Source organism: Doryrhamphus excisus, linkage group LG1, assembly GCF_037039965.1.
Source record: "Doryrhamphus excisus strain RoL-2023G ecotype Guam linkage group LG1, RoL_Dexc_Guam_v1.1, whole genome shotgun sequence".
Taxonomy (NCBI): domain Eukaryota; kingdom Metazoa; phylum Chordata; class Actinopteri; order Syngnathiformes; family Syngnathidae; genus Doryrhamphus; species Doryrhamphus excisus.
In genome coordinates, this window is record NC_136357.1 from 13,430,411 (window position 1) to 13,449,780 (window position 19,370).

Here is a 19,370-nt window from a genome sequence, read left to right on the forward strand (position 1 = left end):
GCCCCCCTCTGAAGACTCATTGTCTTCTGACTGAGTAACACTGGAAAGTCCAGTCCAGTGTGAAATGCCGTTGACAGATTCAAGTGCTGGCTGGGAATCAGGAACTCCAACCACTTTTGCCTAATGATGGTGTCTTTAGGTATTGTAAACAAATGCGCCTTTCACATACAAGTCATTGCTAGCAAGTAAACAGCCACGTCTTAACAGTCTTATAGCCACGGCCATATAATGAAACCGCTCCTCTGTGACATCACAAAGGGGCAGTTTTACCACACCTTCTGAAACCGAGTGTTTTGAACCTTCTCAAACCTCTTTCAAGGCTCAAATGCACAAACGTCATTATCTGAAACTATGGCATCAATTAGCACAAGAATGTAACATTCTAACTACATTTATAGGTCAGAAAAGTGGAAAAAGCATAATAGGTCCCCTTTGAAGAACAACAATTGATGAAGTATGATGAGTTTTAGAGGCTCACATCAAACATCAACCGGTAGCTAATGCAACCATGTGGCTAACACTCGCCCACACTATGTGTGTCAGACGGCAAAGCTAGTAACCCGAAAATTTACGGAATTCATCGGCCGAGAGCAGCAGAGGCCAATAGCACTCATAAATATAAAATGTATAATTAATCCATGTGATCAGCCTATTTCAGTTCTGGATGATCGGCATAACACCCTGATCGGAGCATTCTTAAATGGCAAAATATTGCAATCTATGAAAGGCCATCTTTTACTCATATGTCTCCATATTGTAGTTGTAGCCAACTCGGTTTGTAGTCACTTTGTAAGGAGTTGAAAGTTACGTATTTGTGTTTTTAGTTGTTGTTACGTACATAGTTGTTGTGTGTTAACTTTTATGTGTGTCTTTTGGTTTGGACCATGATTAAGACTGTCATTCTGTTTGACTGTATGTCGGTTGGAGTCCATTTTATTTGTAACGGCCCACCACAGATAAACATATACTTTGATATTCAGGTTAAAAATTGCTATTGATATTAATAATATCAGGTTGCTGTATAGGCTGCACCCCGCCTCTCGCCCGAAGACAGCTGGGATCGGCTCCAGCAGTAGAAAATGAATGAATGAATGAATGAATGTGTAGGCTGCACGGCGGTCTAGTGGTTAGCGTTCAGGCCTCACAGCTAGGAGACATGGGTTCAATTCCACCCTCAGCCATCTCTGTGTGGAGTTTGCATGTTCTCCCCGTGCATGCGTGGGTTTTCTCCGGGTACTCTGGTTTCCTCCCACATTCCAAAAACATGCTAGGTTAATTGGTGACTCCAAATTGTCCATAGGTATGAATGTGAGTGTGAATGGTTGTTTGTCTATATGTGCCCTGTGATTGGCTGGTGACCAGTCCAGGGTGTACCCCGCCTCTTGCCCAAAGACAGCTGGGATAGGCTCCAGCACCCCCTGCGACCCTCGGGAGGATAAGCAGTAGAAAATGAATGAATGAAAAGGTTGCTGTATAATACATGAGGAAATGAATGAATTGTCAATATGATACATAGAGGTTCATAGTGTTTGCATTAGATTCTAATCATTTATGTAAAGAGAGAGATACAGTTAACAGTTTTCTTATTAGAAAAAAAGACAATTTGGTTACTGGAATGTACTTCTATTTCTGACCACCAGGTGGTGGTGGTGCCTTAGGTGTTGGTGCCTTAGTCGTATCAGTTTATCTCCAAAAGTCGCCCTACTCCGGGCCCGTTTTTTGGAATTTTGCCCATCATCCACAATCCTTATGTGAACCATGAGCACATATTTATTTCCCTTTTCTGTGCATAAAAGCGAATTAGTATTAGCTGGCCAACACTGCACGCAATTGGGACCTACTGTACAAAGCCCTCTTAAAAAAGCCTGAAAAAGTTTGATATACATGTTGTGATCATGCATTAACAAGTACTTTGATGACAACATGTAATACTTAGAGTATCTTGCAGTAGTTTGATAGTTTGATATAAAACATGACTGAAACTTCTTTCCTAGGTGCACTGATTTAGCCCAGGAAGTTATGCTACTTCCATCAACAACAGCAACAATGTTCGTTCTTCTTAGGATGGCTGTGTCTTCCAGCACAAGACATGTGTTCCAGTCCTCAGGTAAAAAATGCTGCAGCAATCAAGCATCTTGTTGAGTCTTCATAGCGAAATTGAGAGCTATTGACTCTTCTAGTGAGCCATTGTACTAGTCTGACAGATAGAAATAGTTTTTCATGTTAGCTGCTACAATAACAATATTGTCAGTTATGAAAATGGAATACTGTTGGCTTCTTTTTCATTTTTTTTGCAAGGGTTTTAGCACCAAAATAGCTAGGTCGCATTGAAAGAAGAAATAATTTGATTTAGTTTAATAATATACCATTTTTTATTCCATTAATGAGGCCTTCCAGAAGCTAGGAACATAAACAGGGTGGATAGAGAAAAGATAGTTGCCATTTAATGTTCAAGTATTGATCAGTACACAAGACAATCGGGATAGGCTCCAGCACCCCTGCGACCCTCATGAGGATAAGCGGTAGAAAATGAATGAATGAATGTTTAAAGTTCTTATGTCATTTATTTTTATCATTTTCTTTCCCCTTTATATGGGCTACTGGTCTGAAATAAAAAGTAAAGCAAAATGTGACATGTGATGCATGTATTATGATCAAATATTACAATATATTTTAATTGTGATCAACTCCACTTTGACTGTCATGACCTCTGACCTCTCATGTGTCTCACATTGGTTAACTGAGCATCTGTGTTGATTGACTCGCTAACAAGCCAACAGAGCAGGCGTTTCATGGTTCCTGTTTAACAACAAGCTGGCCCTAGCCTCGTTGACTGACAGGACACTAATGAACCAATCAGAAGGCCAGCCGTCGCCAGGTAGTAATTAATTAGCGCTTGCCTGCTGCGGCCGGCGCCAACCTTAATGAGGCGCTAATAAGACAAGCGCCCTGGAGCCTGCAGTCCACCTCTTCCTCGCTGGCTTCGCCACGCTGACACCCTGTGACCTCTGATGATCCTCCATCTTTGCTCACCGCTGAGAATGTTAAACAGAATCTATTTCTAATACAACCACCCCAAGGCTCTTTGACTATAGAGGTACCGGTGTAGATGTCTCCTTGTCTGGAAAAGTGTTCGATATTGGTGTGGGTGTCTAAAGTGTGGGACTGGGTACCATTTGTAGCTCATAACTGGCATGTGGCACATTCTAAAAAACAATTACAAAAAAATTACTATCTAGTATTACATCCCACTTATACAAGAACTACCAGCCCATGTTACTATTGTTGAAATCTCTTCCTTTTCCTGCCTGTTCTAAGGTAATGATGCTAATAATAATGCTAATTATGTGATTTGCAGCAATAAGACATTCACTCATTCATTCATTTTCTGCCGCTTTTCCTCAGAGGGTCGCGGGGGGTGCTGGAGCCTATCCCAGCTGTCTTCGGGCGAGAGACGGGGTACACCCTGGACTGGTTGGCAGCCAATCATAGGGCACATATAGACAAACAACCATTCACACTCACATTCATACCTATGGACAATTTGGAGTCATCAATTAACCTAGCATGTTTCTGGAATGTGGGAGGAAACCGGAGTGCAATAAGACATACAAAGCTTTAAACACTAATAACAATGCTGACTTTCATTGACACTGATGACTTCATGAAGTTACATGAGAGGAAAAGTTGGACTAAAAGTTCAAATAGATTTCCTTCATTTTTGGCAGAATGTGCCTAAACACGATGGGAGTGTTTGGGGGGTTAATCTCCTCCTCCAGTTCTATTAGAGAGTTGACGTGTGTGAGAATGGACCAGCGGCCTCTGAGCAATCATCACGCCCATTTCACAGCTGGTTGATCCTCTCATCTGCTGCTCACTGCAAAGGAGACCTGGGGGGGAGGAGGAATGTACGGTAGGGAGGGCTGATGAAGTCTCTCTACAGCAAGACCTGATCATGGCGCACCTGAGTGTTGGTCCTTTTCTTCCCTTTAATGTGAGAAGAACCTGTTCATAGCTCAGCATCATAGAAGACCCTGGGCATATGGACCATGACTATAGAAGTATAACGCAAAGAAAACCAACATAGCACGTAGAACAAGAACACATAGTACCTGGACATGCAGAACTGAACAAAGAAACGGCATAATACATGGTCTCACAGAACGGGAAAGACATGGATACATAGAATATAAACAGATAGAGCTATAACACATTCATTTTCTACTGCTTATCGGTCACGGGGGTACTGGAGCCTATCCCAGCTGTCTTCAGGCAAGAGGCGCCAGCCAATCACAGGACACATATAGACAAACAACCATTCCTATGAACAATTTGGAGTCGCCAATTAACCAAGCATGTTTTCGGAATGTGGGAGGAAACCGGAGTACCCGGAGAAAACCCACGCATGCACGGGGAGAACATGCAAACTCCACACAGAGATGGGTGGAATTGAACTTGGGTCTTCCAGCTGTGAGGCCTGTGCACTAACCACTCCTTCACTATGTAAATGAGTAAATAGAACTCGGATATAGGACATACAAACACATAGAAGTAGAATAAATAGAACCTGAACACATAGCACAATACCGAAACAGAACCTATCCAACTAGAACAAATAGAACACATCCACCTAGAACTTCCCAAATAGAATGTGGACACGTAGAACCTATACGTAGATACAGAACTAGAACTCAGTGTGTGTATGCATAGAACATGAACACATAGACCAAGGACCTACAGGACATCAACACATAGCACTAGAGTACATAGACTGCAGACAAGCCGAACATGCAGAATGTAAACAAGTAGCACTAGAACACAAAATATGGACACGTAGAACTACATTACATAGATCAAAGACCTGAAAATATGTGAAAATCTACAATATGGATACATAGAAGTTGAACACATAAATGTCATACACATAGAAGAAGAACAAATAGAATGAAAGTGTGCTTCAGAACGAAAAGAAAAGTTTATTTGAGTTCACAGAGCTGTAAAATGGTGCAATAGGCATGCCAGGCCACTAGTTGGCGATGATGTTTGGCTATTGCAGCACTGAATGCAAGTGTCATCACGCAATCTGTTCTGGAATCAGTTCTGCACAGGCCTATTTTTTACAACAGCACTTCTGTGACATCACATGTTTGTTTTTTTAATGTATGAATATAAATGTTCAATAGCCCTGTGACAGCTGGGATAGGCTCCAGCACCCCCGCGACCCTCGTGAGGAAAAAGCGGTAGAAAATGAACGAACAAACGATAAATGTTCAATAACAATACTTCATATGTGTAATACATTCAGGGGTTATTTTATGAGTGACTATTACTTCAAAAACTTCATATGCATGCAGATGCTCATGCAGATGCTTCTATCCATTGGTGTGGCCTGAAATGTTTATTATTGTTACTCACATAGGTATGACACTAAGTTGATACCTGAATTGTGTAGATGGCCAGTGGGCTGGCCAGAGAGTGACCAGGCGTGGCCAACGCCACCGCTAATCCCGTAGCTCTGCCACTGCTTTTGGACTGTCTATTAGAGCAATTCATGGACGTTTCTGGATTCTGCTCCCTATCATGGTGGCCAAACCCATGCAGGGCAGCATCCATTATTAAAAGATTTATATGCTGAATCATGGTACGAATTTAACTCAAAAGTCCACATAGTGAGAAAACATGAGCGGAACCGACCAAGGTAATCATGGAAAACTTACCTACTTACAAGTTCATGCAAGATGTGGTTTTATTGGCAGTTCCTCCACACGGAAAGTTTTGTGCTGCGTTGAAACGCATCCAAGCTGAACCGGTGATTAGGCTAAATTAATGTTCATTTGTGAAAATTGTCTCCCAGCTGTGGGGTTTGCCACTCAGTTTTGCTGAACAGAGAAATACCATCCATTCATTTTCTATGCCGCTTATCCTCATTGGGGTTGCAGGGGTATGCTGGCGCCTATCCCAGCTGAGTTCAGGCGAGATTAGGGGTACACCCTGGACTGGTCGCCAGCCAATCACAGGGCACATATAGGCAAACAACCATTCACACTCACATTAGGTTAATTGGCGACAATTTGGAGTCGCCAATTAACCAAGCATGTTTTTGGAATGTGGGAGGTACCCAGAATAAACCCATGCACACACAAGGAGAACACGCAAACTCCACACAGAGATGCCCAGACGGAGATGCAAACCCAAGTCTTCCCAATCTCCTGACTGTGTCAGCCATCACAAACAGAAAACATGGGATGCCAAACAGAAAAGAGGACTTATAATTGATCCATATGTACTGTTTTTTGGTAGTTGGGTGTGGATGATGTATTTTTCTGCCGTAAAATAGATTGACAAATGGCATAGATTACACATGCCTAACATGTGACTGCTGAAAAATAGGCCAAACGGATGTAAATGCGTTTTGCACATGTGTAGAACCGACTGTGTTTACGATACAGATTGCGTAATGACAGAAAGGACACGAAGTGAACAAATGATGCGGCGGACAAAAAGGGGGCCGTCCAATGAATGATGTCCAATGAAGAACCACTAAAGGGACATTTTTTTCTCCCATCAGCCCCCACTGCTGCAAATTGAAGCTGATGTGGCGAGTCGCCGCATGTTTCGGGGGAATGTGAGAATTTCAATTACCTCGCCCCGGCGGCAGACAATCTTAATAACCTCTCTCTTAATTCGTGTTCACCGCGTCCATCGCTTCCCTCCGCCATGCCACTTAACTCCAGAGGGAGCCCCACCCCTCGCCGCTCGCTGTGGAATAAAGGTCAAGTAATCAGGCATCTGGAAGGACAGCTCATTTGTCATCCCTTGATAGATGCGTCAGCGGCTAATCGGTAGAGCAGGACCCACCGCGCCGGCCGGACTCAAAGGTTAAGTGTCTCTAAACAAGAAGGCAGCCGCAGCAAAGAAGAAAACTTCAGAACTGAATTGATTCCCCAGATGAGGATTGAAATGGGAGGGACCAGATAAGCCCCACCCCTCAAGTCCTTAAATCCAATGGGACCTCCACACAATGATGTTGGGTGGTTCCAAGTAGCTCTCATTTCCAAAGCAGTGAATTCATCTGTTCCAGTGTCAAATGTCCACCATCATGTATTGTAAATTCAAAATATTTAAAGCAGTACGAAAAGAATGCTAAGACAAACAGGCACAAACAGGCCCTCCACGCATCAACAAGGACCACTGATTTCTCATTGTTGTTCATCTTCCATTTCTTTGGTGGCGTCAACTTCATGCTGACCTTCATGCTTGTTATAGTCGTCACTTCTGGTCTGCCAACACATCACGTGAGCTTCCAAGAAGGGGACTAATGACCTGCGCCCGCCAATCTAATTACTTAGGATCTGGTCTCCTCATAGAAATGGCTGCTCGGTTATGATGGATACCCTCGCAAAAGCCTTTCATCAAAGTCGCTGACTCACTTGTACTTTCGGTCACAGTCACATCCAGCAGGGGGCAGTGAAGAGGACATCACGTTATGGCATGGCTACAATATAGGACTAGATGATAAGAATGTCGCTGTGTCGTCAGACAGGTGGACACGTTGTTGCTAAACTGAAAGGCACACTTAGTATTCATGAGTCCCCCCCCCCACCCACCCCTGGGGGAGAGTAGCTAATGGTTTATTCAATCACATCGTCAGAGTGTCAGCCATGTTATGACAAGCTATTAAACACTAAATGAAATGTTAGTTGTTCATCCCTGAGGACGGTGGACGCCTGGACTACAGTTTGACATTTTTACTGCGGGAAATCTGTTTCTTCACCTTCTCACGGAGACAAATAGTTTGTCAGATGTGGACAGCATCCCATCCCATAATGCCCATGGGCCAGCTGATTGGCTTGGAGAAATGGCTGTAAGATAGCAATACTGCTAATAGCATCTTCACAGATTCTTGATGAACTTGTGGAACTTCCATGTTCAAAGAAGTTTTCTCTTTCTTGTGGAGAACATGCCTATTTCACAAGAAGATCACATAAAACAATGAAAAAAATATATTTTTTAAACATGTATGGCTTGTGGCTTTGTCAGGTACTTCATGGTTCACTGAGGATCAACTGATGGGAATGTACCATTATTGATTCTGGGGTACGGAAGTGATACCATTGTGACTTTAAAAGTAAAAACAGAAAATACATTTCTTGAAGAAAAGTGAAAATACTTTGATTAGTGTTACTTTGATGCTCATGCATCAAAGTGCTTGTTAGCTAGAAGGCTACTATCCAGTTCAAAGAGGGTGACGTAAGAAGTTAGAAAGATTCTGAGGTTTGGATATAGCATAGAATTCTGGCAGAGTGTAGTCAGTTACTGCGAACAAACAATTCAAATATGATATGACTTGATTTTTTTTTATTTTATTCTCTGTGGTGACTTGGAGTCCCTTGCTGACAGTGCTAACAAGATGCGCCCATATAAAAGCAAGCTCAGACAAGCTCTGCTCACTGCTTCCAGGACAGTGTCCTAGCTTTTGTTTCATGAAGAACTTTATTTGGGTCAGAGCATCCCTTCTGGAGCACATTGCATGATCTTCAGGATGTCGCCTTGGCAACGAGGATGAGGCAATTAACCTCAGTGTCAGTGTAATTATGAAGACAGAGAGTAGATTTGTATCCCAGCAGCAGAGCAGACTTCGGAGGCCTATACCTCTTAAGTTAGCCCCGCCCATATTAAGCCCCACCCAATTAAAAACAATCTTTAATATTATTATAATATTATATTTATAATATTTATATTAACATTTATAATATATTTATATTTATTTATTCATATTTAATATTAATATTATAATATTTAAAATAATAATAATAATTGATTTAGGCGCCATGGCCGTCGAGTGGTTAGCGCACAGACCTCACAGCTAGGAGACCAGGGTTCAATTCCACCCTCGGCCATCTCTGTGTGGAGTTTGCATGTTCTCCCCGTGCATGCGTGGGTTTTCTCCGGGTACTCCGGTTTCCTCCTACATTCCAAAAACATGCTAGGTTAATTGGTGACTCCAAATTGTCCATAGGTATGAATGTGAGTGTGAATGGTTGTTTGTCTATATGTGCCCTGTGATTGGCTGGCGACCAGTCCAGGGTGTACCCCTCGCCCAAAGGCAGCTGGGATAGGCTCCAGCCCCCCCGCGACCCTCGTGAGGAAAAAGCGGTAGAAAAATGAATGAATGAATGAATAATTGATTTACATTCACCTCCTTCTTGTAGGTGCAGTTCCTATTTGCAACCACTACAGCCTTGTGGTGCTGTTGTGCCCAAAACATGCAGCACGACTGTTGCCTGCGCTATTACGCCAAACTTCATGAGTCTGATTGACTTGAAAGTTCTCACACAGATCAAAAGAGTTTGCTTGACTCACTATGAAATTTGGTACACACCTTTATGGGACAATATCACTAAGAAACATGGCTGCCAGCCATCAAGTAAGTCACTGGTAATAATAATAATAATAATAATTTGTCGAAGATTATCAAACTTGTATGTTATGCTAGCATGTCTTACAAAGCCTCCGACATCCCCAAGACAAAAGAAAACAATCACATAAACTTGACTGACAGTTCATTTTACCTCCAGTTTTGACAGACAGCATGTCAGCAGTGGAGGAGGTGGTGGGGGAGCACCCACATTAGCCCACCCGTTATGATTGATATTCACCACACACATGAATTACATTTGAGCTCAGCCAGGATTCATTTGATCAGTGTCCTTTTCTCTGCCACGTCGGGGTCACAGAAGGATTCCAAAAGGACTTTGAGGGGGCATGGTATTTTAATTTGTGTGCTAATGTGCTACACTGCTAACATTAGGTCTTCTATGGTCGCTTCCGTATGAAAATAACGACTGCTGCATGTGTCATTCATTTTGTTAAAGTTGACCAAACATTCTTTTTATTTCTTTGTTAAAATCTTGTTGTCATTCCTCACATGCTGCCATTCCTCACTGCCTGATTGTTTACACTGCCAATTAGCAGCTCATTAATGGACATTATGCTAATGAGGTTGCACTCCTGCTAACAAGCGCTAATTACCGTCGGTTTGTTGAGTCTGGCCATGACATTAAAATTCAAGCTCAAGACCTTCACCAGCACACACCCGAATAAATAAAACCGCTAGAACAAAACAGCAAGGAAATTTTGGTTATTTTCGCTCGCAAATGTGACTGAAAAATGTTAGCTTCTAACAAATAAAATTCTCACAAGCTTCCCGCTAAATGAACACGTCATTGGGATCTGATAAAATATGTCTTTTCTTACTCAATTCCCATTTTCAAAGTGATTAGAGGACAGTGATTGTTTGACCAAAATTCACAACCAATTCCAATTAGTTCCAATTAATTCCATCACAACGTGCCCGGTCATTAGCGTAATGCAAATGTGCAATACTTCCATCACTGCCTCTGTTACTACCTCAAACATATTTAGTTATTTAACAACCCAATACAATACACTCATATGTGACTTTACTCATCTGTATACACCAGTCATTATTTGCACTAAGACACATTATCATTGCACTAAAATTAATATATCTGCATTATGTCTGCTCCTGCATATGCTCCTGTGCAATACTATTTGTATATTCTGGATATCTTGTGTATATCTTGTATATATCTTGTTAAATTGTCTTTTTTACTTTTTGGGTACTTTTTTTTAACTTGACTACTGCACTGAAAGGAGAAGCTCTCCAATCTCATTGTAAATCTTATATAATGACAATAAAGGCCATTCCATTCCATTAGTTAACTACTTGTTACGTACATAACACAAAGACACATAGACAGACACATAACACATGTTAAGCATATTCAACGAGTCTAAATAGCAGTTGCTGTGTCCCTTGAGAACAGGGGTGTCAAACTTTAACTTGAATCCAACCAAATGGACATTTTTATTTTACATCGGAATGGGGGAAATTACCACTTTCTACTTTCCAACTATGGTTGTTTTGTTTCAATAAACTGATTGTTGATCAACCACCTCTTCATCCTTCTCTAAATGCCTGGCAAGAACTATGGTATTTTACATCAACACACACACATCAACACAAAAAACATCACAATCTGCAAGATGTTTGACCTGGGCAGATTACGCAATCCCCAGCATGTTTTGCTGTCGTTAAAGTATGACTTTTTAAGCACTTTCCACTTCTAAAATCAAAATGCCAGAGGAGTGGTTCATACCGGTGTAATCGCTGACTTATTCACATCACTATATTCACTTTGTTTGATGAAGTCCAAGCGTTGGGCCAACTGTGGGAAGATGCTGTAGGAAGATCATCAGCTGTTTAAGATAAGATAAGATCAACCTTTATTAGTCCCACAAGGGGACATTTATTACGAGAAACAAACAAAACAATAATGTTGTAACTTTTTAAAATTAGGTTCTGCAAAAAGTTATAATTTTCCCTGCTGAAAAATCAGCATGACTAGCATACCAGCATATGTTGTGTTTTTGTTCTGGTCTGGAGACCAGTATACCAGCAATATGCTGGTCCACCAGAATCGACCAACATGGAAATTATGCTGGTCTATGCTGGTCTATGCTGGTCAGTGCTGGTTTATGCTGGTCCATCAGCATAAACCAACAGCATGGTCCACCAGCTAAACCAGCATACACTAGCATCGTCCACCAGTAAATCCAGCATACAACAGCATCGTCCACCAGCAAATCCATACACCAGCATGGTCCACCAGCTAAACCAGCATAGACCAGCACTGACCAGCATTGACCAGCATAATTTCCACTATATTCACTTTGTTTGATGAAGTCCAAGCGTTGGGCCAACTCAGTTTTACTATTTTGGTAGAAGAACATAGTCAGGGTATCAAGCCAAAATCAGTATGCGGATCAATAGATCCGCTGTGGTGACTCCGTAATCAGGAAAGAAACAAAGTCTCCTAGAAGCAGACTTGCCACCTGGTGGCCATCAGAAGCATCCAAATGTACATTATTTTTCGGAAAGCTACAATTAATCAGCAATATAAAACATGAAATACTTGTCAAAAAGTATATACAAAAAGTTTGGTATTGAGTTCATTTGCTATCAGAGAAGTATGTCACATTTTGGTATTTCTTTTTCAATGTTCTAGTTCAGTCTGTTAAGGGAAAAATAACTTTTATTACATAAGCGATATTGTGGTGGACTGGCCGTATGTTTGCCGCCTGCGTGAAACAACAGAAGTGTTTTCAGAAGTGTTCAAAATTAGCGTCGCTGTGTTTTTGCTCCACGTCTTTGTCCTGTCAAACATTCATTGTGCCACCGCCGTTATTGTTATTGAAGTTTGGCATGTTGAAAACTTTTTTGTGTTTGTTGTTTGGATTTGCGATTATCATGGAAGCGCCCAAAACGTTTTACTCCCAGCGTCTTTTGTAGCGCGTCCACGGAAGGCCAACCGTTGGCTCCTTGCTGGACCAGCCATTTGCTTCATTCCTCGCCATTGTCGAGCTAATTGGACCTCTGGAGGAATAATTAGGTGACCCGATGAAAGCGACGCGTGAGTTTGGCTTCATCAACAGAAGCTATCATTTTGGGTTTTTTTTCTTTCATGGCGTTTCGCCTTATGTGCCGATCTGACGAAACTTTTTCTTGTCGTCGGCATTGCCAAAATCTTCCTTGTGGTTGTTGAACTTTATTCATGCAGTCCAAAATAGGACCGAACACCATGTGCTCAATTTCACAAATGTGACTGTTTAACACGAAAACCTCACATTAGCAGCTTGAAAAAAAATGTTCATGTTCTCGATCATTTCACAGACTTGGAAGTCAAAGATTACTTCCAGAGAATGAAAATAAACTTTATTGAGTATCTACTGGTAGTATTTTACAATGTTTTTGTGCTTGTTTTTGGACACATAAGATGATAAGATGCTGTAGGAAGATCATCAGCTGTTTAAGATAACATAAGATCAACCTTTATTAGTCCCACAAGGGGACATTTATTACGAGAAACAAACACAACAATAATGTTCTAACTTTTGAAAATTAGGTTCAGCAAAAAGTTATAATTTTCCATGCTGAAAAACCAGCATATATCAGCATACCAGCATAAGTTGTGTTTTCGTTATGGTCTTGAGACCAGAATGCCAGCATTATGCTGGTCCACCAGCATCGACCAACATGGAAATTAAGCTGGTCTATGCTGGGCAGTGCTGGTTTATGCTGGTCCATCAGTATAAACCACCAGCATAGTCCACCAGCGAAACCAGCATACACTAGCATCGTCCACCAGTAAATCCAGCATACACCAGCATCGTCCACCAGTAAATCCAGCATACAACAGCATCGTCCACCAGCAAATCCATACACCAGCATGGTCCACCAGCTAAACCAGCATAGACCAGCACTGACCAGCATAGACCAGCATAATTTCCATGTTGGTCTAAGTGAATATATTACAGGAATAAAGTCATAATAACAAAAACAACATTTACAAAAATAAATTGGAAACAGTCAAAATGTCGAAAATAAGACCAACGTTCATACTAATACACTTTTTCACCAACATAACAAAGCTGAGATGCAGTTTTTTCTTGTAATATACAAAATATCAAAGTTATCAGCCTTTACATTTTTCAGTATGTGGCCCTTGATTAAAAAGACTCCCCTGACTTAGCTGATGTTAGCTAAACAGCTAAAACAGCTAAAATATAGCATAGTCTACTGTTAGCATCTTGATTAGCGTTAGCTAGCTGTAGGTACAGCAGATATAATGTATATAATGTCGTATGTCCTCCTTCCACAATGTATTTGTTTGATTTTGATGGACACAAAAGAGGAACATAAATAATAATTCTTACCTTAGTGCAAGTGTGTGGGTCACATAAAGAAGGAGCCGACGAGGAGATGTAAAATTGACATACAAATGTAAAAAGAAGTAAAGTTATTAGTATAAAAGAATGGTGAGGAGGTCTACGGCTACTTTGACTGACTTCATGTAAAATAAATGTATTTTCTAGGAAACACTTGGCACACTTGGGCGGCCATGATGGATGGTCATATGTGGTGGAAGGTCGAGGTCGAGCTGCTTCTCACTGAAGTGCATTCGATACTGACATTTTAGCGTGTGGCAGTGCTAAATATCACCAACCTTTGATGTGTCATCTGATCTTTTGCTTCACTACCCTTGTAGAAACCTCTTTCCAGGGTCAAACCCTCTAAAAGTAAAGCCAAAAAGAACACACTTTTGGGTCTTTGGCTTTGGCTTTATTGCAGCGCCAACAAGGAGGAATAAAAAAAAGAATGTACTGTAGACAGGAAGTTAGATGAAGTAAGTGGACTCCCATTCAAAGCAGTAGGACGCCATGCGCTTACTCACTTGTTCGCAAAGTTTGCTTTTGACACTAGTAACACAGCTTCACTTCTTTTTATACGTACTTATCCCACATAACAATGTTACCAACATTAGATGAATGAGATGACACAATTAACTTTAAAACTACATTACTCACCAAAATACTCAATTCATTCATTCATTCATTTTCTACCGCTTTTCCTCACGAGGGTCGCGGGGGGGTGCTGGAGCCTATCCCAGCTGTCTTCGGGCGAGAGGCGGGGTACACCCTGGACTGGTCACCAGCCAATCACAGGGCACATATAGACAAACAACCATTCACACTCACATTCATACCTATGGACAATCTGGAGTGGCCAATTAACCTAGCATGTTTTTGGAATGTGAGAGGAAACCGGAGTACCCGGAGAAAACCCACACAAGCACGGGGAGAACATGCAAACTCCACACAGAGATGGCCGAGGGTGGGAAAATACTTACTTAATTATGTTTACTTTTTATTTTTAACACGAGTAGTCCTGCAAAAAAAATCTAATGACCGCATTTCCACGACTGATGTTTTGTCAAGACTGTCTGCACTTAGTAAATGTAAACATTACCGGTCTTGAGTTCATACATGGTCAGTCAGGGGTCTCCATTGATTAGCTCATGAGCTACTAGTAGATGCTAACCAATTTTGAAGTCGCTCTCCAAAGGGTTTATTCATTCATTCAACTCCTATACCAACAAAATTAGAAAATGGGGTTCGGCAGTAGTCCGGAAGTCCTCCTGAGCGCTTGGGAGTGGGACAAAATCACAGGGGAGTGTGCACGCTTGGAGGCGGGCCATGGGTGGAAATAAAACAGTCCAGGCCTCTGTCCTTGAGCTAAGTGACGGCCTGGTTGGAGTGGCAAGCAAAGATCAAACATCTCGCCTTCCTGCTGAGATAGACCCTGAGAAGGGTCAAAGGTCACATCCATGCCTTACGGGAAGGCACACAAAGCGCTTTGACAGTGTTAACTACTGATGGAGCAACAGGGGGTTCAGCATCTTCAGGTCAGGAGACAACCAGGAGACTCTACCTCCTGAGCCATGCCACCCCCATGGGAAGGAGATATGCCACTGAGGGTTGGGAAGCTTGGTGGGAAGCGTGCTCTTACTATATGGGCTCGCCCAGTAACGGCTCACCTCTCTCATGCACGCTTGGGAGGTACTGTTTCAATGGCGGCTGGGCTGGGGGCCATAAAAAAGGTATGCCCTTTATGATTAAGACTTGAGCGGTTTATTGCTTTTATGTTTTACTATTAACAGTGCTTCACTTCTTTTTACACTTGAATGGTAGTTAAAAGATTACTTGTACATTTAATAAACATTTTATGTACCATCCTTGGAGAATCTACTGCAAACAAAAAGATGATTTGTCATTCCTGCGTTCTGATTGGCCGGACCTCCCCCTCCTTCATGTGTTTACTAATTTATTCATGGCTAATCTTTGCACATGTGACATGACATGGCATGAAATCAGCCCACATTAGCTCACGCTGCAGTGAAGGAACATGTTTTATTTTTCACAAAAAGCTGTACAAAGGAAGAGTGTAGGATGTCAGGTGGTGCACATGCTGATACCTTGGAGGTGCTCTTGTTGTGTTCTTCTGTGTTCTAGAAGAAGGGCAGGAAGGAGACAGTGGGGTCTAGTTCAAGCTGTGTCGTTCCTTGTGTATGCACGCAATGAAACATGCATGACATCATGACTTATTGATGACATATTGTCAATATATTTTTCAATATATGTTTCATTTAAAGCTAGGAGGTGCTTGTTTAGATCATAACGTGGTCTATAGAGTGTTGACCTCATTTTTAAGCAACTGACATTTCCTTAAACCTGACATTAGGGCTATCTTTGACTATAAGGGTTTTCATAGTCAACTCGATTTGTTAGATTCTGCCCATAGTCAATAGTTGTTTTTGTTGTTTTTAAGAGCAGATTTAATGGCGATCCCAACAAATAAACAGATCTTGTTTGCTACTTTTTTTTACCTCTACAGTCTGATAAACAAATAAAGATGGTAGGCGAGAATGTCCTTTACTTGTAACTTATTCAGAAGTACAAGTACAGATTCATTCATTTTTTTTCTACCGCTTATCCTCACGAGGGTCGCAGGGGTGCTGGAGCCTATCCCAGCTGTCTTCGGGCGAGAGGCGGGGTACACCCTGGACTGGTCGCCAGCCAATCACAGGGCACATATAGACAAACAACCATTCACACTCACATTCATACCTATGGACAATTTGGAGTCACCAATTAACCTAGCTTGTTTTTGGAATGTGGGAGAAAACCCACGCATGCATGGGGAGAACATGCAAACTCCACACAGAGATGGCCAAGGATGGAATTGAACTCGGGTCTCCTAGCTGTGAGGCTAACCACTTGTGCTGCTGTGCAGCAAGTGCAGATACAATAACATAAATAAATGTAAAAAATAGAATAAATTAAAACAGACTGTTTTACATTTACGTTTAAAATACAGCTGGAATAGGTGCAGATTCTGTAAGATCTAGAATGTTTTCTGTGCTGGTTATTTTGTGTAGCTGCTCCATAGGAGTCCACGACTCAAGTTTTCCCATCATTGCCTCTAAAAAATGGAGCAAACAAGTGAAGAAGATGATAGATGATGATGTTTAGTGCTCATAAACAAGCTCTATGGAAACATCGCTGTGACAACATCATCAAAAAGTACCCTTTACATCAGGGGTCTCAAACACGCGGCCCGCGGGCCAAATGTGGCCTGCAGGACACTAGTTTGAGGCCCCCGCCTTGATATGAAAGTTTAATGTTAGTGCGGCTCGCGCAAGTTTGATATGGATGCTGTATGGTATCATGTACCCAGAAAAAATGATTACATTTGATTAATGTTCATGTTAAAGGTTAAATAACTGTTAATAGTTATCCTCCTTATCCGTGTGGAAGTGGTAAATTTTTGGCTATTTAAGTTTAAAAGAAATAACTTGAAGGCTACCGTTTAGGTCGCTAGCTCTCTAGTTTGCGAGTTAGCATGTGTCTCAAGACCCTGCAGTTGCGCAATATGTTGTAAATAAAATTCTTTATTCTTGATTTGTTTATTTATTTTTCATCTTATTTTGTGCAGAAAAATAAAAATTAAGATATTTGAGAACAGTGGAATGTTTTATCAGAGCTTTTATTGTAGAAAATCGGAACCAAAGCACTGAAAAAGTTTGTATATTTTTCTGTTTTTAATAAATGCGTTTTTTTTTTTTTTTTGGAAAACCTGATGCGGCCCAGCCTTGCCCAGACCCTAGCTCCAGTGGCCCCCAGGTAAATTGAGTTTGAGACCCCTGCTTTACATTATACGGAACCTTTAATAACATTCAAAGACGTCAGTTCAGCTTTTGTTCGGTCAAAGGTTGTTATCCCCTGCAGGACTTTTTAAAGACTGTTCTCAAAGGAAACAATCCTACAGATGATAAATGTGTCCAGAATTTCATTTACGATGTAAATTGGTTGGAAACCGAGCCAGGACAAGCTCATGGGAGCGTGGCGCCAGGTCGTCCTCTTCCTGTACAAGTCACGGACAGCGGTAGCAGTCCCTCGCTACCCGCCATCCAGCCACTCTTACCCCGACATTAATCATCAAAAGGCAGCAGCGTCTCTGTGGACTGAGGCTTGCGGTCGCCATGGCGGAAGCTGACACCAGCATCCCCATGGGAACCCTGTGGGACCTCACCTGTCCTCTATTAGGTGCATCATGTGACACAAAGTGCGGTTGCCTTTTGCACAAGCGAAGACTTCATCCACCGTTTGGTACTTTGTTGTCATCGCTATACTGCTCACTGTACAGCTCATAGATGCATTTTATCTGGGAATTGTTATGATATGCTGTGATGTATTAAGCTATGTTATCACCGAGAATTGTTTTGTAGCATACGTGTGTGTCTGATGCGTGTTTGAATAATTGAATCTTGGGCATGTCTTCTTTCTCTATACACACACACACACACACACACACACTGTATGGCATGCAGCATCATTTAGCCTACTAGGTAAGTGGTTTACTGTGCAGTGACAGGTCTGCCTCTCTCTGATAAAGTGTCCACATACATGGGCGCGTGTGTGTCTCATCATGCTAATGTTACACGCTGCACAAGAGTTTAAAAGAAAATTCCTACATTATTCATGGTGACCTCTTATACCGCCCCTTATACAGCAGCCTCTTCTTCTGGCATATATGTATACTATATACTGTGTATACGTACATACACAAGGAAATGTATATGTGTTTATCATGGTTCATTGGTTCCAACTGTGATAAGTGAATTACAGTAGATACAGTAGGCATAATCAGAGAAAATAGTACAAAAATAAGACTTGTGCTGGTTTGTGTTGTCATGAATGTGTTTTGGATGTGTGGAGGACAGGAAGTGCAGCCGGGGGTTCAGAGCTGAGTGGACTGCGGGTGCAACAATATACCGTGTTATTATTATCATTAATATTGTTACAATGATGTTGTTACTATTATATGCATACCCACCCTCGGCCATCTCTGTATGGAGTTTGCATGTTCTCCCCGTGCATGCGTGGGTTTTCTCCGGGTACTCCGGTTTCCTCCCACATTCCAAAAACATGCTAGGTTAATTGGTGACTCCAAATTGTCCATAGGTATGAATGTGAGTGTGAATGGTTGTTTGTCTATATGTGCCCTGTGATTGGCTGGCGACCAGTCCAGGGTGTACCCCGCCTCTCGCCCAAAGATGGCTGGGATAGGCTCCAGCATTCCCGTGACCCTCGTGAGGATAAGTGGTAGAAAATGAATGAATATTATATGCATACATATGTATACTATATGCCTATAGTATGCCTATAGGATGTATACTTAATATGCCTGTTGTGAGATAATACCTGCTTCTACTATATTTGATGCACCCGTTGTAGCTAAATAAGTTGATGTAAAGTATTTGAAACATCTGTCAGTAAGCATGGGGTGGTATGAGATTCTGATGTATAATCTTGGGGAAAAACATCATGGTTTCACAGTATTAGAATTACAGCTCTAATATGTGGTATTTTGAAATATCAAGTCA